At 42.9% G+C, this 22,951-nt stretch overlaps 1 protein-coding gene across 2 annotated transcripts in view; it reads left to right on the forward strand.

The window, feature by feature from the left end:
- The first annotated feature begins 15,734 nt into the window (after window positions 1-15,734).
- LOC111249106 (calcium-dependent secretion activator-like) overlaps window positions 15,735-22,951 on the forward strand; it is a 64,477-nt gene continuing 57,260 nt past the window's right edge. For both annotated transcript variants that reach the window (XM_086987186.1, XM_086987185.1), the window contains exon 1: window positions 15,735-19,445. The gene's annotated coding sequence lies outside the window, so the exon portion shown is untranslated. The remainder of the gene's footprint in view (window positions 19,446-22,951) is intronic.

Below are 22,951 nucleotides of genomic sequence, written 5' to 3' on the forward strand. Positions count from 1 at the left end.
GCTTTTATTTATAGTCGAATTTTTCGCTGAGAGTTCAGTTCAGTGATATGCCTTAAAAGTTAATGACTAAACATGGGCGCATTCCCGTAAGTTCCATGTGGTAGAAAATACAACACGCGATACACTGTCGTTAATAGGAGTCTAAAAAAACAAGGAAAAATTACCTTGTCGAGAGATCAGACCGCCTAAATCGCAGGAATAGCATATAAAACCAGAACGACAAGATAGAGTCTCGACCGGAACTGTTCTTTGTCACGTATGTATTTTGTCGAAGAACAAACGGAAATAAATCTATGTTTGTAAAAAAATTTTCGCTCCCTCCTTCCCTCTGATGATATTTACTGTAACTACTAACAACTAGTCGTAATAACGTTCCCATTTGAATAGAAAATAGCGACATTTAGCATATAGTATTAAAGTTTAATATGCACACAAAATCTCTAGGATACATTTTCCGTCTGTACGCTAAAAACTGTGAAAAAATAAAAGGCCGACTACATGTGCCGTGCTTGTTTCGCTTTTGTAAAAGAAAAGGTCACTATTGAAGGTCAGGTCGCACTTACAGCGTTTCGAGAATTCTGTAGCCTTTGGCTGAAATTGTTTTGATAACTCATTTTGTCGACGTTGTAACCAAATCGGACGCCTCGTTTTACGCCGGACGCTGCCATTGGAGGACGTTCTTAAACGCATACGACTCGGCTAGGGAGAACGGCCGAGAGCGCAAACCCTTCGCCCACCTACAATAGACACCTTACAATGTAGAATACGAGTCCTTCCGGTGGTTTAATTATCTTGCTCTGCAGTCCATTATCGTCGGCATCATTTCGTAAAGCTCGATTTTGCGCCAACAAATGCATCTTTTAGTTCGGGTCGTGCGAGTATTCGCTGTGTCCGAGTAGACTCCCAACCCATCATGTTACCCATACGTGCTTCTAGCTTATGATGCGTTCGGAAAAGTCGAAAACAGAAAATGTTTAAATACGAGGCTAATGGTCAATCAGCACACCTTTCACATGTTGTGCACATTGGCACGTGCACTCACAATCACCACCGAAGAAAAGAAGAAAATAACCCGGGCTAACTGCATGTATCGCGACGAGTAATTAATACATATCATGAAGTTAACGCTCCATGCTTCCACACACAATGATAACTGGAACGGAGGACTTAAGGTATGATTACATAATGTTATCCGGTTGAATCCGACAGCTGGCAACACAACCTATAAGTTGATTACTGACAATCCGTTATTTCAACGTAGATCAATTTTTTCGCCGCGAATTTTTGATTTATAGAACGTATTCAGTCATAGCGAATAGATCAGATTAGAATGTTTTAGTATTTATCTTCATCAAAATGCGATTTTTCTACTCTAAATTATCATCATCATTATTGTTAGATATATTCAAAAGTTATGCAGACCTAATTTTCTAGAGGCTAATTTTCTATTCCTCTAAGCTTTTACTTAGTTTTGATTTTTCTTCCGACTCAGTTCTGAAACTTCGTATTTTTTCCTGCTGCAGTTCTTGAAAATCAGGTAATCTTGCGTACGAGTTAATGGAATTTGCTACTGACCTCCGCTTCGAATGACACGCAAAACAATCTCATACAACAATTGACAATAGACGGTCAGAACTATTTCCAATAAACTGTTAAAATGACCCTCTACTCTAGGCCAAGGCATTTGGATGCAACCTAAGCAAAGGCAGTCAGTGAATCCAAAGCAACCGCTTTGAAAAGCTACCAGCTATATCACCATCTGAAACACGATGGCGTGAAGTTATTATTAAGTATTTTTGCAAAGCGAAGTATTGTGATTAAGTTGTTCCAAGACGCTCACATGCCAGACCTGGTCCCTGAAGCGACAACATGTTTTAGATACCGAAAACAGGTCTTCTAATGTGAGAAGGACGCAAAAACAACATCTGTAGACGGCTATATACAACTGCTATTTTCTGAGAAATATTCTTATTTTGTTAGAAGAATATTTCTCAGAAAGAATAGTTGGAGAACAGGTCCGTTGCTCTGGAACTCTCGTTCTTGTGACGTTGTTATATGTCCAACGGGTTTTTTTTCTATACTAAATGAATATTATCAATCAGAAACTCACTGAGCACAACGGCTAGGCAAAAAAAGCGGCTGCCTGTACCACTCATGAAATTCACATACGAAATAGCAATAATAAGCAACCTTGGGCTCCTTTTTTTATAACACAATGTTTCGATAATATAATGCTGTTATATAATCACTCATACAGAACAAAACGATTATCGAAATTTGTAGGGGCATTCGTAACCACTGTAGAAGTATTGCACTTCATACTGTTCTAATATTGTCACAAACAACGAGGAAAAAGCCATATTGGCGTAGAACTGTTTCGAAATTCCAAAGAATTGTTGCAGGTTTACTTACAAATATTTCGGTATTCCGATAAACGCCGTCTGATCTTTCGAGTGACTATTAAACAATCCCCAGTGGCGCAGCCTATGCTAGTCGAGATCTTCGCTTAACCGCTAACCAGATGATGTAGGCAAAGAAGCGAGTGCTTCTTATTCTACGTGACTCTTTGGCCCCCCTGTTAATATAAGCGGAAGTTCGAAGCCGGTTGCATGGACATTTTAGTGAGCTTACGAAGGCTATACTATATATGAAGGATACATATGTGGAAGTGATAGTCTGATTCCGCGCATGCTTGCGTGTCTACGTGTAACGTCTTTTGTGTGCGATTTTTACGATCATGTAAATGCGCACTCTGTTCCGTGTCATGAATGTTTGTTTTCATAACTTCGATGACGAGTAACTATTTTCTATAAATTAACGTTAGACTCGTTGCATAACATTATTGAGGACAATATAAAATAAGCGTTATGCACAGACTATCTGTTACATATCCGTTGCAGAATTTCCGATTTCTAATCAGATTGATTATCGATAAATTCAGTACATCTATGATAAATGTCTAGTCTAAAAAACCTTTAGCTCAATCAAATTGCAAATGATTTCCCTTGTATTGGATAGTAGTGACGATTATCAAGATAACCGATCTTCGAGACTGATGGTTTGATAAACACACTCAGTATATTACCACTTCAGTCTGCTTTATATGATGCTGAATCACATTAGCAACATGTGTGATCCATGCATGATATGCAATCCTAGTACGACCCTCATAGGCGGTGTATGATTCCACTCTGAGAACCTGCAACTCATTGGTATCTAAGATGGCTGCTTTCTGTTTGACGATCGTTTCGTCTGTATGATCATTAAAATGTTTCGGCATCAGCCACTAGAACAATATAGAAGATCGCCCATATCTTTGCCTGACTCACATATAAGGATTTGGTGCGTTTCCTTTTGGTTCTGCTTCTCAATCTGGCAGAACAAGGAGCACTTATTTTACAGCATACAACACAAGTTACTTGATTTAAAGCCATCTTATTGCTCGTATTCCATACGTGGTATCGCAAGTAGTTCTTATGATCTTTTCTGTCTTATGAATAGGCATACATAGACCGCGACAAGCGGGAAGACGTCGGGCGATTTTTATGGACATATTTGCCAAAGGCAGGTCATGAAGCATGGACTGTCTTCAAGTCCTGGATCAGCCAGCGGCTGGCACTGTGACTAACAGCTACTACCCATTTGCAAACTTGTGGTCATCTCCCAATAATAAATTGCAGAGAAAGCGGCGTTCCATCCACTTCAAAATTATTTACCGTTGTCGCCCTGAAGGGTAACCAACGGTAGAGTTAGAGGTGCAGGGTTTACTATAGACAATTACTAGCCTCAGGGAATAGGGCTCCGATCGAGTATGAAGCCCTTTTTTGTGTTTGCATATTCAGACACGGGTAAACTTCCAAGATGAAAGAATTACACAAATGTTAATATTATAGTCTTTTCCGCTTCTTCTGGCTACCTCTGTGACCCCGCTCATTGACTGTTTATTGCGAAGATCGACTTCGTGCTTGAGCGACAGCACACATTGTAATAATGGTCCCTATTTTCTTCGGTTTACACAAATAAAAGCCTTTACTACACTTTAATGGCGGCTAGCATTGGTACACAGCTGAAAGGCCGATTAACGAGTGAAATACGAGTTTCAGTTGAAGCCTGTGTGACAAAGTTTAGACTCGGACTTGGATTTCAGTTTAGTACTCAAGGAGGTGCGCTTAAAAAAAGGCATATATTATATAGTCGCTATGTTGCGCGCATGCGGACTTTGAAAGTATATTATTATCTGTGTAATAATATTACGATATAAAAATGGTATGAATTGCACTTGTCAAACATAATAGCATTATATGTACATATTTCTATTTATTGGCTTTTCTGGGAATTTCCGGTACATGGATCGAAGTTTACGCGTATCGTTTTTGCTTCCGGTACGGGGCAAACAGCGGTTTCAAAAATTTCCTGAAAAACTATTACGCTGAAATTGAATCTCATACTAATTGAAAGTCTTGTCCATGCTATCATGGACAAGCTCTTGTTAAATTCGGCCTTATTGCTTTTTTCTCCTTTTTTCTCTATGTGTCCTGTGTTCCTCTCTATCGAGCTGATCTTTGCTTCACTTGTGACAGGTTTGAACTTTCAAAGCAGGCGAGAAGCCAAAAAGGTCGAGCTTATAGAACCTTATGTCTACCATGCTTATATAAAGTTAGACGTGATTCCTGTCCTTAATGCAGCATAGCTTGATCCTTCCACTCACGCACATATACACGTATGTGTATGACAAAGACGCAAAAAATCTACATGAAGCATACAGAAATCTACGTAAATGCTGTGACTGAGTCGAACGTTATCGTGCTTAATCAACCCGGCGGCGTTTCCGAGCGAGGTGTTGATTCACAGAGTTACCCAAGCCGATGTTGCTTGGTCAACTGAGGTAAGAAAGACACGAAACTAATTAGTTATTGCCATTAGCAGACGGTTCCAAGTAACGGTGAGGATTCTAACGCGCATACCGAACACGTAAATTCCATCTATATAAACATCAATCTTCCAATGCCATCAGGATTACCCCTTCATTGTCGGAAACGTACAAACGGTAGCATTCTAATGTACCTAAACTAGATCGGCTATGAGAAGAAGTTTGCACGACCTTCACCCAGTTATTTATTCACTACATTGCCTCAACTACAGCGGTCATATCGGCGGGGCAGTTGTGTTCCGAATGAAAACAGAGACATCCAAATGGCATCGTGCATGCAAAATCATACAAGGTCATTGAAATGTGTGTGTGTGTGTGTGTTCGGTTTAAAGTGAGAATTTGTTTTTAATCAGGATCATTAGGCAGTAGATAACGGAATGAAAGTGGAACATGTTGCTTGACAAAAAGAAAAAAATTAAAATCAATGATGAATATTGTTTTAGTGAGCTATCATAGTAGAGTTAATGTAGATATTCATCAATAGCCGATTTGGGGTGCTTTTCGTTCTATCAGCAAACAAATTTCGCCTTGTCATTTGAAGTAATCATTTATATTGTACTAGTATTTTCCAATTGTCTGAATTTTTTGTTCCATATATATATATATATATATATATATATATATATATATAATCGAATCGAGCAGTTATAACAATCTAAAAGGATTTCTGCACCAGCGAGACTCATTTTAAATGATCAAATTTTCCTGAGAAATTTCCTATTACTTTTGACAGTTGACGCTTTTGAACCTGTCGGTGTTCAGTGGCACGCGGTGGGAATTCCTCTGCACCACCTATAATATCACAGTATTCACTAGCATTCAGTGTAGATAGTAACAGCAACCACTCGCTATGCCTTACAATTTTCTGCTCTATGAAAAATCGAAGATTCTATGTTTCTATCTTTCTAGCTCTTTGACCTTTTCCAGAATCTGCATAATAATAATAATAATAATATAAAAGCTTCTTGCGCAGCTTTCTTGCTTACGGTAGTACCCTCTTCGTCTCTGTTAGTTTAAGTGAGGGCACTGTTTTGCATCATAACAAGATTACATTAGTTTCAAATTCAAAACAGTTCCTCACATCGGTCCGTCCATATCATAGCTCGGTTTTGGAATACGCGCTCGATCAGCTTCTACAGGTCGCATTCAGTAGATTCGGTAACAATCTAGATAAAACTAGACAGTAAAATCGAGATAGTGCGGTAGGGAGGGGTTTTGCTTGTTTACGTTTCGATGGTTTACATCATCATTTCTCTGAGTGCCTGACGGATAAGTGAAAATCAACCTGACCGACCCAGTAGGACGCCGAAGCCCTTCGTATGATTTGAATGGTTATGGTATCCCGTCTTATCAACAGTCTGTTGTAACAACATTCTCCCTCCTGTGAGCTGGCCATGCACTATATTACCCGAATTCACGGGGGAAACGGGAGGAAAGGAATTATACTGGATAGCTCAAATACCAGATTTCTAGGTCTGTAGTACTTGTTCTACCTTCCCAGTGCTCATAGTAATCAGGCTGTTCCAGTCATCCTACGGTGCATATAATTCCAAGTAGAACCTAAACGCAAGACAGGTTCATTTTCACTTGTACTTACTCGTCAATGTTAGCGTGCGGGCGTGGATATGGGTCTGTCCGTATGACCCCCAATGCGCAAGAGGTTAACTCGCCTTACGCTGGAAGCGAGTTGGCGTCAGTGAAGCCGCGGATGATACGCTTAGCCGAGTAATAGAAAAGGTTGCGGGAAAAGTTGAGTAGGACGAGTCACTTGCCCCACGCACCGGGAAAATGGCAAAATTTTCCCCCAGGGAATACACATGTCTCTACGTCCGTCTTGGATGGAGGCGACGCAATATAGGTGGGCCTGAGAAAAAAGCGTCAGGCCCAGCTCGGCTCGCCTAGTGCGGGCAGAAGAAGAATGGCAAGCCAGCTAGCCAGTACAAGCTATAACACGGAAATGAGGCATTTCGCAACTTTCTTCTGCCACCGGCTTTCTCACCTCGAGACAGATCTTTGGCTTAAAGCATCTGGCGAAGAACAATGAAATCATTCTCTTTCTCAAATTGTTAAAGAACTAAGGAGATTCAGGGCTGCGTATGACTGTTGCCAGGCTGCGATGGCTACGGTAATTTTTAGAGGATTTTTTTAAAACTTGACCTAGCCTACATCCGCTATAGCATCAGAGGGCGATCAGAATTTGCAGCACGATATTTCGTCACATGTGTCACGACACCGACGATACGAAACAAAGAAGAAGGGGCACACAGGCAGAACTGGTAACCGGTCAGCTGCGCGGTGATCGAACGCAGACTAAGCAAGTCGAAGCCCAACTAAAGTGCCACTCTAGTTCCTAGTAGGTATGCCCCTCAGTAGAGGTGTAGAAGCACGCACAATCGAAGTATCTAAATATTGAGACTAACAGTGACTTCAATTTCGCAGAAACGAATGGCATGGATGCCTCTCAGGAGACTCCGGAGAGCCCGCAGCGGTTGGCATTATACTGCGAAAAAAAAGCGGTTAGGTACTAGAAGGAGACTACACTATAAAAAGGGATGTATCTCTTGGCGGCTTTACAGATCACAGTTTCATTTCTTTGCTTTGCTTTTTTGTACTCTGTCTAGACCGCTCAAAGTAGTCATCAAGGCTGCCACCTTCCTTAGCCCCATCAGGATTATCACACTAGACCCGCTGTTATAACTGTTAAAAGAGCAGGAAAATGTCAAGTCATACCAAATCCTACATGATAGCAATATTTTTTACGAAATCCGTAGTCAACACAGTATTAGCGACATGAAGGATTAGATACAAAATTATATTCATAGCAAAAACAGCTAATAGCCCAACTAGCGGCCGTACCGCTAAAGTCTTGCCTTACGATAGCTCGGAGGTAATTTCGGGACTCGGGCTTTTTACTTCCCGTTCTGCGTTTGCCCCTATAGAGATCTTTTTTCGCGGCCCATGCCGCTGTACGAATATATTTAAGTTCTCACCCTCACAATCCTGAATGCTGGTATCAGCGATGGTGACACGATGCGTCATGCGGTGGCATTTCACTCATGCGCTGATTAGACTTGACCATTGGCCTTCATAACGGGAAACGGTGGTTTTGTGTGGTATGTCTGTGTGGATACGTGATCTAACTGGATGGACTAGCGGTACAGGAGTTTTCACACGGTAAAACGTGTCACGGATACGTGCACGATAGCGCGTGATCAAGCGGGATTCCGGATTCATACCGCGTCCGTGGTTCATACCACTTAACACAATTTACCTTTATGTCGGCTTTAAGCACTTCGAACAGAGAAGTTTGGTAGGATGAAAAATGCTCCGCGGAATAAATCATAGTGAGCGGTATGCCTGCACGAACTCATGTCCTTCATGGCTACGTAGCCAAAAGCCATGACCGGATTTTCTCTAATCCGAACTGCATACATTCCCCGTCCACAATCCATGTTCATAATATATGTTGTGCTTGCTTCTCTGTCTTGATGACCGCAGCGTCGACCACGACGACAGCTACCTCCATCGCGGGTAGAATCTGAAGGCAAAGATCCTACTAGCTAAGCCAACTTCAGCGCCATGAAAATAGAAACGACCGTAATATTTCGCGCGCAAGTTGTCAGGCCTTTCTTTGATAGCTTAGTATTGTACATCGTCTTTTTTAACTCACAGCCAGAGAAACAAAGGAAGCATTACATATGATACAAGACAAAAGAACTCAATTGAATGAACGACATCCAAGCGCCATAAAATGGAGGGATATGATATGACGTGCGTGGTAGCGCTGAAAAGTTAGCACAAATAAGAATATAAACATGTCCATAGACGTGTGTGTATAACAAACAACATTACTTTTGCTAAGCCTCTTGCAGACGCCGTCTGTGCCGGAAAACAAACCAGGAAAAACGGTAACTGACAGAATTCAAAGCGGCGCAACATGAATGACATACGAAGCGTCATAAAGGCTGATTTTTTTATACGTGAAATGCACACTTTGGTATCCGAGACGAAATCGTTAAAAGTTAAAAGGATACTTTTCAAGCCAAACGGAAATTTTGCTTTCCAGTAAACAATTTGAGTTTGTAACCCATGTTTTCTTCTACACCGAAAATCAAACACAGCCATTCCTCCGTATATTAAACAGCAACAAACATTACAGAAAAGAATTCCTTGCTTTCTACTACTTAGTATCTAAAATGGTAGAAATGGAAGTACAAGTTATCCTAATCGTGCTACAAGGTACGGGGAGCTGTTATGGATTAGATTACCGGTGCACTATATCAAATAAATGTAGTGTCGTTTGATTTTGCTGTGCCGGGTTTGCATTTCGTTTATTCGTTAATGTTTACCTTCTAATTGATAATATTGTTTCTTGATATTAAACACGTACCTGATTAACGGCCAGGTTCACCAGACTGCCTCTTACCAATCGCACCGGTTTACTCTATAAAGATCTATCGACCGCGTCCGTACTTGCGAGAAGTACAGCCATGGAACTTTGCGTGCCTATTGCGAATCTATTTGTTTTTGAGGAATGATCAAACAAGACGAACTTGATACGTTAATATGCTGCGATCGAAGGCGACACGTACACAGAGCGATATGTGAGAGGGCATCGGCTGTAGCGTTCTGGGACAATGTACTGAACGTCACAGAAGGCTGGGTTCCAATACACTAACAAGAGCTTTTTGTTTTTTTTTTTTTTTTTTTTTTTGGAGCTAATCGCCTTTGAACCTACCCGTTGATTTTGATTGATACATCGAACAAAAGTATACGTCATGTTAGAATACTAAAAGCAAAGCATACCCACTGTTCTGGCTTTTAAGGCATGTAGGTAGACATGTGGCAGAAGCAACAATAAATAGTGTAGTCGATCGAGGACAACAATCAGTTGTTATGTTCACGACACTAGCTACAGCGGAGTGTTTCTAGTGCTATAAACAGTACCGGAGTACTGTAAACAGGAACCGGCTACGTACGCTTGACCGCTGTAGTTCGGTTCAATCGTTACGTAATTCTCGAAAGAGCCCCAAACAGTCCCGCAGCAACAGGCTAAACGCATAAATACATGATATCTGTTTTTAGTTACTAATAAATACCATAAGCCGATTGGCGCTGCTGGCCCCACTCGTCAACAAAGGTTTTTCAGGGTTAGAAGTCTTCTTGACAGTCCTTGAATAAATATTAATACTCATAGTCACTTTAATTAGATAAAGGTGAACTGGTATCAGCATGAGATCAGCATGTCGTGACGCTCTGTGTACATACGAAAATCGAATGTATGGAAAATTTCGTGAAAACCGCTGACAAGGTCGATGTGTCGCATCATAACGTTAACCTACGTAAATACAAAGGCCACTGTTGATGAATTGTGGGTCCTTTGTTCTCAAGCATAAAAAATCTATAGTATATCGAGTGGTCGAAAAATATTAGCGTTTTTCTTGCTGTAAACTCACATGTCTCAGGTAATATAACTTGCGTTAGGTTGGCGCTAGTGTCACCTGAAGGCTAATTAGAAGGCTAATTAAGGCTAATTATTGAAATGACTTTGTGATTTTTTAATTTAATTTTAGAATTACAGTGAAGGCACAAACAGTGCTCAGGCCCATAAAAAGATTGTACTGTTTAGGGTCAGGATGCGTTAACGGAAGAAACGAAACATGATTCTGTTTCGCGATGAATAGTACTGCTCGTAATGGTCGTCGAATCACGGGAAAGTTGAACCATAACGACACGCTAGAAGCCAAAATAGAAACAATTAAACAGTTTGAAGTCATCTGAAAAAGTAGCAGTAAAATATAAATATCACTATTTGTGGGAAAGCAAGTTGACGCCAAAGATAATACTATGTCTGTGGGTGGAATTGGCAAGAAGCTGTGCATTAGGAGTTGTTAGCACTTAACAAGCGATCGGTTCAGACCTCTACTATCAACAACCAGAAAATTGCAACAATCTATTGAAGAAATCGGTCAGAACAAGCGAACAGAATATACATTGTTTTTTTACCATGACGATGTCCACATATGTTTTTAGCTATCGAACAAAAGTTTGGAGAACTCGAATGGAGAATCTTAATGTGCCCGTCCCATAACGCACCCCCCATACTGCCATCTGTTTCGCTCTCTGCAAAAAATGGTTTTAATTTAGTTCCAACGGAAAGAGGTAGAAATCACTTGTCGCACTTTTTGGGCTAGAAACCCAGAGGATGGGATTATGGTTAACTGCAGAACATCATTTATCAAAGTGGTGCATATTTAGTTTATGAGTATTATCTTAAACTATAAAGGATGTTTGCTTCGCTGTTGACTTGAAAACGATCGATTCTTCTCCGACGAGCCAATGTTATCAATAAATAGAAAAACAAATAGGGAACTATAAACAGAAGGCAGCTGGAACAATACGCTATGCTAATCTCCGATAGAATCTTATATCTCAAGTAGATACATCGCTATGGATTTTTTCAAATTAGATCGAATGTACCAAGTACGTTGCTTTTTACTCTCAATTGGAAATCTGTGTTTTTCTCGTTGAGGTTTAATGCGTCAACGAGACGCACCGACATTTTGCTTTCTTTCATCGAGAAAAGAAAGGAACTTAAACGGACGCTAGTTTGTATCACAAAAAAGAAACTCATCAACGAAGTAGCAAAACCTAATCGATGGCTTCATTCAAATAACCTATTTGAAGCACATCCCTGCTACCCCTTCAGTTTTCATATCACTTCGCCATTATTCCACTGAAGTATCGGCCGAGCTGAATTAGAGGGCTATGTGATCTTCGCCAACAGATAAAAAATAGTTCTACTCAAGATACGTAAATAGGTAGAGCAAAAACACGTGTGAGAGAGGCAAAAAGTGAGGGAACCCACCTATCCCCTATCTTCAGTATCTCCCTCGAGACCATCAGATGGTTAGGGGCCAAATCAGCCAACTAATTCTACCCAGCATGACTTTTTTCCATTGACTCACCGTTCCTAGTAAGCCAAGTTTGTTGCCCTGCAACTACGGCCGTACGCAAGTCGATTATCCGTCCACTGATCGTTCTTGGCTGCCAGCAGCAGTTACCGCTTCGTTAATAGTTTTTTTCTGTTTTTTAATTTTATCAGCACGGGAACAATGTCAACAAATCGGCCTGAATATCCATTTCAATTCACCTATTCGTCTACCTGCTCACGCGCACAGTACACCATGCGATGCTCGTTATGAAGGAAGCGTTAGAAAAATGACGAAGTACACATGCCAGCTATCACACATACCGTGCCTATATAGCCATGGTGCGATAGTAGGACATCATGCCTACACCTTTCATGTATAATATGGTCTATTGAGCAACCAACATTAATGCTTATTCAACTTACCCGTGCCTGTCCTTCTTATAAACTCTTGTGCTACAGCCACTGATACTGTAGGATTGTACCTTCACCGAGCGATATCCATGACGATAGAACAACAGGAATGGAACTGCTTGCTTTTCCGTAGGCGATGTCAAGCGGTCAGTCATCTGATTCCTTCAGGCCTTTCTACATAACAATGCCTTACGGCAAAAAAGGCAATGAATGGGGAAGAATCACACGAACCTGACGGGTTTGCTTATCCCCGATGTATTCATAACCCCCTAGCAAAAAATCTAGCACAAAGCACGGACACGATCGGACGGTGTATTGTATTCCATCGTACGAACCAGCCGGCAGTGGATATATCATACCAAAAATATCTATCGCAAGCAGATACGTACAGTACGATTTTCGCCTCTGTTCTTTCCTACCTTGTATGTAAGGTACGATCCCTTGGGACGACGTAGGCACATAATAGGATAGTGTCTTGCCACCTTTCTAAACGCGATGACCTTTTTCGGGGGAGGGACATGACACGCGGCATACATTCATTTCCATTATTTCATAGTACTACGTGGGTTTTTCCAAGGGGGCAGGCAACAATCGCGTTCGATATGAGGTCAGATTTTCTTGGTTATTTAAATATAATATAGACTACATTAAATTATTTTAACAATGCAACCGCTGAAGAGCTATATCTCAGTAGAGTAAAGTTCGACGTAACCTGATAATCCATTTCACTTCAGAGCATTTATTAACAGCTTTTCTTTGGTGTCTTAAATCGTGGGGATGAGTAGGGTACTAGCAAGTTGAGAAAGTGTAGACGAAACATGATAGATCGTGAAGTCAACAGACGCTACGCCTCATGAAAACTAGTCAAAAATTAGCGCTGACGTTTGGCTATTAAATGCATAAAGATGATATTGCCAATGGACCCAATCGTACCGTGGAACCCTGATCCAAACCATCTACAAGATTGGAACTAGCCTCTAGGCATTGCCAACCGTCTGTCAATAAACCGGGCTGTATTACTACTCAGCGATTTCGTACTACAAGTAATACCGCGTATCCGTGTACTCATTGGCTACCCAAAGACAGCCGAAACTTGCTCAACCTCATAGTATACACGTGACCCATGTGTGTCCATTCGCACACTCCTACCGATCTATATATATATACAGAGGCCACTGTTTGGCTTTCCCATATGTCCATAGACACCTGGCTGTACAAAATGACAGCGTCTAAGTGCACACTGAGAACGCGGACAAAAGGAGCTCGAACTTGAGCTGTATAGCTTGACATCTCATCAAGCACTACATCAGCCAGTCTTTTCCGCTGTCCCGAAGTCATCTGCCGCAAAAGCGAGCTTAAGTACTGTTTGGTAAGAAGTTGCTGAACAGAATAAAGAAATAGTAATGGAGTAAATTGAATTTCAATAGAAAATGCGCTCCTGTTTTCCTAATGTCTTGATTAGCTAAGAGCTATCTATCTACAAAATATATATAAATCGTGTTATGTATACGTATAACTTCCTCGTTCGTAACCCACTGCACGGCGAAATGTACATTCTCTTTCAAGCTTTTCTTGCTGTCATTCCACTAGCATCTGTCGCTGGCCCGTACGCCTTTCTACCACAATTATTTTCTGCTAAACAGAAAACTATCGTAGAATATATTGTGCGACAAGCAGTTCGTTGAATGTTATCCAATTTCCGGAGCGAGATCGAGTAAGGACAATTGACTTCCATGATTATTACTACCACCACCTACATCTACAAGGAACTCGAGTTTGTAACCCAACACTATCACTATTGGCCGACCGAACTCCCTCCTGCTTGACAAACCAAACCCGCGCGTGAAGGCCAGATGCACAGAGAAGCAAATAACCTGATTTTTTTGTACTATCAGAGTGTCTCAATTTTTTTGGGGGGGGGAGGGGGTGAGTTATACTTCGAATGCTGGTTATATTATCCGGCTCTACGAGGTTTTATCGCTTTGAGACGACTCAGGTTGCGAGAAGCGCGGGTAGGGCATGGGTAACCGGTGCTAGTTGAGTCGCTAGGTGGTCTCAAAGGAAGTACAGCCGGATGTAAGTGGGTTAAGCAGGGGCCGTAGTGGCCGGGTATGAGTCAATGTCACCGGTTTGGGTAGCTAAAAAGGGGCCCATTTGCCCTCTGGTAACTATTCCGTCTTGCGTTGCTCCTCAGTTGCGCACTCGCTTGACCTACTCGTTTACTAGCGAATGAACATGGGCAGTGCTATGTGCTGGCTGGTTCAGGCTCACTTGTCCTAGCTAAATAAGCCTGCATCGCTGCTAACGGATAGGACTTTGGTCTCTACGCAGTCCCAACCCGTCCAGTAGAGCTGCTCCTGCTTTGCTATTCCCCCAAACCTACAGATAGTATTCCTGCCTTCCCTCTTTAAAACCCTATAGTAAGCCCCTTTAGTTCGGGCCATAGCCTGCGTTACTTACGAAGGTGTCGCCCTCTGTTGAGCACACATGAGGACCGCTATCGAAACTCATTAGCGATCACTGACTAGTCGTTCAGATGACTAGCTGACTGTTTCTTTAATGATGGGTGTTATCTTAGATCGGTTGCTTTCTTGGCCTGCTATGGTATTCTATAGTCTTGTTGTCAGAACGCCGCTGAGGCTAGAGGAGGGCATAGTAGGCCCGCTGCGTGCTAGAGTCAATGACGCGTTGTCAAACAGGCCACTGCCGTCAGCTCACAATCGACGGCTTGCTGGCGCGGCTGTGTTATGCCACCGTCGTCTGGCCAGTTGAAAGAAAAGCTTCTAGCTGCGCGTTCTGGCGCTCCTCTTTTTATGTACAGATTATCGGGTCGGGGGTCCAGGTCTCTCCTTTTTCGTTTCCTCACTACATCCGCTCTCTTCTACGTTTGCCTTCTGTAGTTTGACCGTAACCACCCACCCACTAGCTATTCCTCTTACCCCTTTCTCCTCTCCATTATTTTTTTAATTGTTTCTCTTTCCCCCCTAGCTTTTCACTATTGCGCATTTTGTACTTTTTCCTTTTTCTGTGTCTGTCGTTAGCTGGCTTGCAGATCCGCTCGCTCCCGTCCTTTGAATAACGAAACCCGTCGTTGGAGCGGTCTGCCAGGCCACATCCTAGCTGCGTGCAGCTCGCTAGCCGGTTGAGCTCAGCCTAGTTGCCCCTCTGGCTCCTGCTTGCCGCCAACTCATTATCGAACGTGGAACACGGACCTTGGCGCTCGCAGCGCACGGTTCTTCACGTTCTGCATTCAGCTCTCAGCCTCCTTTTGCGACCTCTTTCTATCATCGCATCGTCGTCGTTAGCAACGGCGACCAGCGACATCGTCGTCGTCAACGTTTTTGCAGTAGCGGGGGAAAGGGTAGCCTCAGAGGATCAATTCGGAGCGAACAATGGAGAGGTGGGCGAGGGTAAAGGCGCGCACCTCTTCACTGCTACTGGCTAGGTCCTTGTGCCTGACTCTCTGCTGTCTGCCAGGCCTTGCTGTCGTCGTGTCCGAACAAGGAGGCCCAACGAACGGCAGAACCAACGAGGAACAGCGGCAGCTAGCAAACAGGCGGCTGCAACTAGCCGACGACAACGAAGGGAAGACCGCGGCTTCCTACTGAGTGAGCGGCGACGGACGAGGGGACGGACTTACGGACGGAGCAACGAGTGTCCGCAAACGCAAGTAAGTTCGTTCGCCTAAACAACGACGGCCCAGTCAGTAGTAGGTCGCAGGCCGCGCTGAGCTGCCATCTAAAGCCGAGCTGGCCAAGCTAGTTGTCGCTGTTGCCGTTTAGGTCCATCACTGAGACAGAAACCGCCGACCTGTCCCATAGCTCCAATGTTCCACAAATATAGCCGCTATTGTCGTTATCCTTATTACTACTGTGTTCATGCCATTACTAGCATTATCAATGGAGTTCTTCTATGTCGAGGATGAGTACAACTAATGGAAGCACTGATGTAACAACAGGTGCTAATGATTTAATAATCTACCACTGATGATTCACCAGCTCTGGCTTCAGCTGTTTTATTCCACACGTCGTTTTTCCTGAGCAACATTTTACTTTGTCTACGATTCGTTCAATGAAGAAGAACGAATAGTTTGGCGGCATCAGCCGAACGTACTTGATGATGCCGATAATGGCAAGCGGCGCCTGTAAAAGTGAAAAACACATACAGGTACAGTAGCTGTTGCTTCTGATGCTGATGCCGTAACAATAAACTCTACCACTGTGGCCATCGCCAGCGAAACGGTCATCACGGCCTTTTTGTCCAACATCGACTAGGGCCTTATAGAGGCAGCAAAAAGGAGTGGGGCTACCAACACAGTCAGTGCCAGCATCGTCGAACTGGAAAGCGAAGCACGTAACAACGTTCGCCCTACGTATACAACAGCAGCAGGAAAACTGCCACAATAACAACAAACAATCAAGCAAGTGGAATCGCTTAATTCGTTAGTGAATGATACGTTCCAACTGGATTAATCGTGTGAAAGAGATATATCTCCAAAGCAACGAACGCAACCCGCCCCAGTGATAGGTTCACTATATTGTATGTTAGTGCTTTCTTGTTTGCTGGTGGCTGGCTGTGGAAATCATCTGTGGTAGTACTGTGCTACGACGTGTATTCACGCATCTGTGCTTGTGTGTAGGACACGTATCTCTTTTGTTATTTCTGTAGGTGAACGCCAAGCACAACGTAAACCTGGGTTCGTGGGAACACTACCACCTTAGCGCGTTGTCTGTATTGTATTGTATTGTTTATTGGTATCAAGCTAGGGTCGGTAAACTGTATTATATTGAACATAGTTATCCTAATAGGTTGGGTGACCGAAAACCTGAGAGGGTTGTTGCAGGCGGGTTCATTTAACCTCAAATCGACGCCTCGAAATTGTTGGAAAGCGTTTTAAGTCATTGTAAGTAGACTGTTTCGCGTAGCGAACACCGCTTTTGCCGTGTCTCTGGATTAGACACAGGAAACGCTTACTCTATTTCGATTTCCTTCAGCAGCCGTCGCCTGTTGCCGTTACAATTGCTACTACTGAGTGCTCTAATTTAGACTGCTATTACCGACCAGTATATCAGCATCAGCAGACGCGTCATTGACGTTACGCTGGGTGCTGCTTCGTCACTACGATCACGATTCAATTGTACACTCGACGACGTTCCGAGCTCGAGGGAAGTGGGACGACGTGCCCGATTCGTACGGCTATTACAATCAATATTTTTCCAGTGCAGTGCTTTCAGTGTGGAGAAGGAACAAGACACAAAAGTCACTCCTTTAGCTGCCGAACGAATGCCACACTTACGAGACGGATCGTCGACAATTCCAACGATCAGCAGGAGATAAAATAAGAGATTTCTACTGTTCGACGAGTAGAAGCCGGCTTGCGGAATCAACCCGTCTATGCGCGAAATCATGTTATCCTCCCCATGTCGAGTACAAGTTAGATCTCATGCGTAACGTCGAGATAGTGGTCTTTCTGGAGTGGAGTTTTTCTTAAAAAGTCAATTAGAATACATAATATCGATTGCTATCAGCGGGGAGGAGGAGAAGAAGAAGAAGAAGAAGAAGAACGGAACATGAACTGCGGTGATAAGCTGCGATAAATCCAATGGTAGTTTACGTTAATGAATAGCGCCCTATTATAACTGTACCGTTACTTCCGTTACCGGCAGAATAATAGCTCCATTATCAGGTTTGTCACGACAACAAACAGCAGTGAGATGGTTTCTCGCCACCCCCTCCGCTGATCGCGCCACAGTTCTCTCGTAGCCAATAACAGTCACAGTAAAGTAGAGTTTCGAGCTACCTGACGCTAAGCGTTGCCAAATCACCACTTACAACATGAACATGGGTAGCGCTTTAGCAATAATTGTAGCCACCTGTAGCCCGCTCGGGATGCTGGACAATGGCAAAACAGAAATAACAATAAAAATCGCAACGCTGATAAACTAGGTACGGTCGCCAGGAGTGAGGACAGACAGCATCACATGTTGGCCTATCCAGAAGCAACAAACGACCCGCGACCGCTGCAACGAAAATAAACTTAGAAGAAGCGGCGGCTGTCGGCAGGCGCTAGTAAGCTAGATAAATAGTAGTAATGTTATGAGTAGAACTAGCAGTGAAAAAAACGTGGCTGGCTATCGGTAGTGGCGTCAAATATCTGCTGGTTCACGAAGATAAAATAAGTTACTAAGTAAATTTTCACACTCATAAAAATCTATAATTATACAATACGTCAACAAAGTGCCCCAAGTGACGCTGGTCGTCTTAGCCTGCGTGCCCGGTCTAATCCAAAGTTTCGTATCACACAGTCGCAAGTAGTGGCAATGACAACGACATCTAGTACCGCATGAGGCAACGGCGCGCTTCGTACGCTGCTAAGTAAATATTTAGGTAGCCGATGCAGTAACAGTGTTAGAAGCGATGTTAGTTAGCCAATACGGCAGTGCAGTAGAACGGCAGTGCAGTAGAGTCCTAGCGCAGTGTCAGACCGTTAAGGTGACGACCCTGAGCATTTAAAAGGCGGCATCCCTGGACAGCGGCTCAGTACCCAAGATTGCCCTTGGGCGAAAATCTCTTTCTCAATTTGCTGCTGTTTGCCTACGTACCCGAATGAAAGGAGAGACTACTATCAACTCTGTCATCGCTCAATAGGACAAACACGGCAACGCTGATTAGTCCCGTGTTTCAGATTCTGCACGCGACGGGGCTTACGCTGTCTGTGCCATCGTTCCGCTGCTCAGAGAGTGCAATCTGCTGTCAATCGCGTGGCGATTGTTCGTATGAAATCGTGTTCATTCCGTCAAAGCGTAGTAGCTTTTTCGCCCTTTTTAAGTCATAGACCAGAGCTAGAAAACACAATGGAGAAAGAATTTATGCCACGTGCGCTGGGTATGCCCAGCCATCATCAACGAAGGGCCACTACTTCGAAGTTGATTTAGTTAAATCAAGTAATCTATCAGCAGCCAGAGGTCGACAACGGAATAAACGAACTATAGAAAAGACACTTCTAGACCAAGGCAATAACGAAGGAAGCATAGTGATTTCGTCGAGTTAGATTTGCATTTTGAGGACTGCAAACGTGTAGCATTTGGGCTTATGATTTTCCACACGGTGTCAGTGGAGTGTTAATGTTTCGACCTAACACGCGTTCCAGGACAGCGCAGGACCTTATAGGTGAGTCAAAAAATTACAACGACAACAATACGAACAATAACAATGGATAATACTTGAGTATGAATCTCATGCTAGAAACAACGAGTAGAATTTTACAAGGGGAGCCCCGTACTCTTCCCGAATAAGTAATGTTCGAACACCTACCCAGTTCTACTAGGTCGGAAAAAAGCGTTGCTAACTATATTCGAATCCGGATTGGGTCGATTGAGTCGGATCGTTGACGACCGTTAGGAAACGTTGAATAAAGACTGTTGAGTATAGCGGTAAGGGTCTTACTGAAACCCTTTCGCCAAGTCCGAATAGGAACGGTGTGCTATAAGGACCCTGAGAAACAGGTTTTCTTGTGACGGCGGCAAATCCACGCAAAAAATATTCAATTTAACAGCACAAAAAGGCTCCCTGCGACGGTAGCGCAACGACGGTGACCTCAAACTTCTAAGGAACACATTGATCGTGAACGAAAAAGTAGTAATATTTTTGTTTGTTCGGACCATTTTTGATTCGCAAGATGGCTATATGAGCCGGTCATCACCCCACGCTCCCCATACGGGCTGAATCAAGCTGAGAAATATAAGCAACAGCTTACAATAGAAAATAACAGAACTTAACATCATTCATTATACACAAGCGCTTTGGGGGTGCGCGAACTGTTTTCTCAAGCAAAAGCATCTAATGAGTATGCCAAATTCTGTAGAGCATAATTCCAACAGCGATTAAGAGGGTACTAGGAAGCCGACATGGGTGAAAGCAAACAAATCGACGTTTTTCTGTTACTATTGTCGCTAATAATTTGTTCGGGTCGCGAACTTGAAAAGGCTCTATTTCTGCTACATGGCCTGAGACACCTTGCCCAGCCGGATACCCTGTGCCATTGTCAATACACGTCATACTTTTTGACACGCTCGTTCGGTGACCGGACGCGGATACATTCTGCTAAACGAACGAACATATCCGAGTTAGAGGTTAGAATATACGCGCTGACACGGTCGAACTCTATCCCGTGTAGGCGGGTCGAGGAAACTGTCCGACGATCGCGACGCCTCAAAACAAAACCAGCGACCTCCGGAGGGATTGTAGTTCCTGTATTTTGCTCCGGAGGGGTGGAAACAACTGCCATCTAGTGACAGATGAGTAAATAACAGCGTCCATGTACGCGACGTAAGATCGACAGATAAGAAGTTAAAACTATAAAGAAAATAAGATAAAGAAGACGAGAAAAACGAGCCTTCGTAAGAAGAGAACGTAATTTACTGTTTCTGTCGGCGTTGTGAATGCCTCCGTGCATATGAAGGTTTGTGTGTTCTGCCGCTCTGTTTGTGTGCTGTGCCGTAGCAACTAAGGAGAGAAGACCGAATCGTACGTGTCCAATGAGTTTAAGGTTGAATAATTCGTTATTGATCTTCTCGGAGATACTGACAGACACAAACTGGGCCAGCAAACGGCGCATGGAAGAAAGCTAAAGCGAAACAAAAAAAAAAAGGGCGTAGCTGGCTCCATGAACGACGCCATAAACATTTTCATTCGATGAGTAATTAATGGTGTCATACAACAGCGGCGGGTATGGCTGCAAGGCGCATTGGAGAGCCGACTCCACTATGAAATAGCAATCGTACTAATCCTACACTTAACAAAGTGTTGATTATTAAAAAAGTTGAAAATTATGCAGGATCCAGTGGTCATAGGTAGGTAGAACGTCCCGTCAATGGTAACGTATTTGCCTACTAAAGTTAGTAGGCATACGAAATCTGAGTTGGAGATCAGAGTACACACCCTTCTGTCCGTATTAGAAGAAACGTTCGGCCATCTCAATCGATGTTTAATAACAATAACACCACGCGAAAGTCGACACACTTATCTGACTGATTAAAATACCCGTGCGGCCTCCGTTGCAAGGAACAACATGAGTCGTGGCAGAATTCGGCATTATCTGGGACATGCTTTTCTGCCTGGAGCTAATGATGACCGCCGAATGGCATAAAAAAACTGGTATAAATCACAAAATATTATACTGTCAAAATGCTTAAAAAAGATTTTAGGGAACTGATTCATGGCACTGGCATTGTGCTCTTGGCATACATATTTATCATAAAAATGCCGTAGAATGCACCTTTTATCCAATGTTACAGTATGAACATAGGACGGAAATTGTACCTTGACCTTAAGTTTCTTTTACTGCAGCAGCCTTCGATGAATAGCAAATGCTCCCAGGAAGCTTTTGACGCTGAATCACCGCTTTAGAACGGAGTTCTCCCTAAAAAAATAACGTCTAAGCCAAATTTTTTTCCCTTAATGGAAGTTGCTGTCAATGCAACTTTACCACCGTATAACTGATCTAAAAGAACATTGTTGATGATCTCTATTTATTTGGCCATGAGATCCAAACCTAAAATTAAATGGGGTAAACATAATACAACAAGTTACTCTCTAATATGGCCAGTTCTTGACTTCAGTTATAAGGCATTGCTACGGCCAGTGTATATTAACAGTACTGCGCTGAATAACTCCCGCAAAAATTAGCAAGGCGAAACTCAGTGTTGTCAGAGTAATTTGTATTCGTCCAAATCGACCGCAAGGTGGAAGTCAGAACAACCTAAAAGGCTGCTTTTAGTTGCAACCTGAAAGAAATCGTTAGGCACAGGGTTAACGCCATTATATGCCATATTATGGTGACACGTTATTGCTGCTACAGTATGTAGCAAAGAGCTTGAGGTTCATGCCCGGCTGGCACGATAATTGCCACTCGCCTACTGATGCCGGCTTGAAAGCCTATCGAAGGTTTTTCATACATACGCATATCCACTAAGTTGTGTGGAGTCTCTTTGTTCTGCGAAAGTTCTTTATCAGTAATATACGTGAGCATTACTAGGAGAGTTACCTTCAGATTTTGGTTGTACGCCTCGAGTCGTTTGGTGAAAGGCAGGTCATTCTATAGGTTCAAAAATAGTCGTCTGTTGCCGAGGCTTTTCGAATCGGCTGCTTAAATCGCTGTATACATTAGATGAATCCTCTGCTTGTCTTCGCCTCAGGCGTTGGATTACTGTTCCAGGTGTTTAATTAATGTTGTCTTAAAGAGTAGTTTACTAATTTCGTTTAAACCTATCCTAACCTACCGACAAATAGAGAAGTAGAGGTAGCAGTCGAACTTGTCGGCAACTGGTAATCCGAGTTACCCAGCCAAAATCAATTGAGATGCCCCTTTTCTTATATCACCTTACTGTCAGAACTGTTGCCATTGTACATCATTGTGGATCATATATACGAAAAAGGCAAGTAAAAACATACAACGTGATACATCAGGGGGTTATGATGAGAATTTTGGGTCTGGACAATGATTACATGATCTTTTATGTAGGCCTTTTTACTCCGACTCACGTATTTCAAGTTTTTAATAGTTCATCTTAATATTTTTATCCAGCAATCGTCATCATCAGAAGGTCCTACTGCTTGAGGAGTTTGTGTGAGTCGACCAGGTCCCTTTTCATCAAGCTGCCTGGATTCGTGAAACA

The sequence above is a fragment of the Varroa destructor genome, unplaced genomic scaffold (genome assembly GCF_002443255.2).
Source record: "Varroa destructor unplaced genomic scaffold, Vdes_3.0 BEIS01000004.1, whole genome shotgun sequence".
In the NCBI taxonomy this organism is placed as follows: domain Eukaryota; kingdom Metazoa; phylum Arthropoda; class Arachnida; order Mesostigmata; family Varroidae; genus Varroa; species Varroa destructor.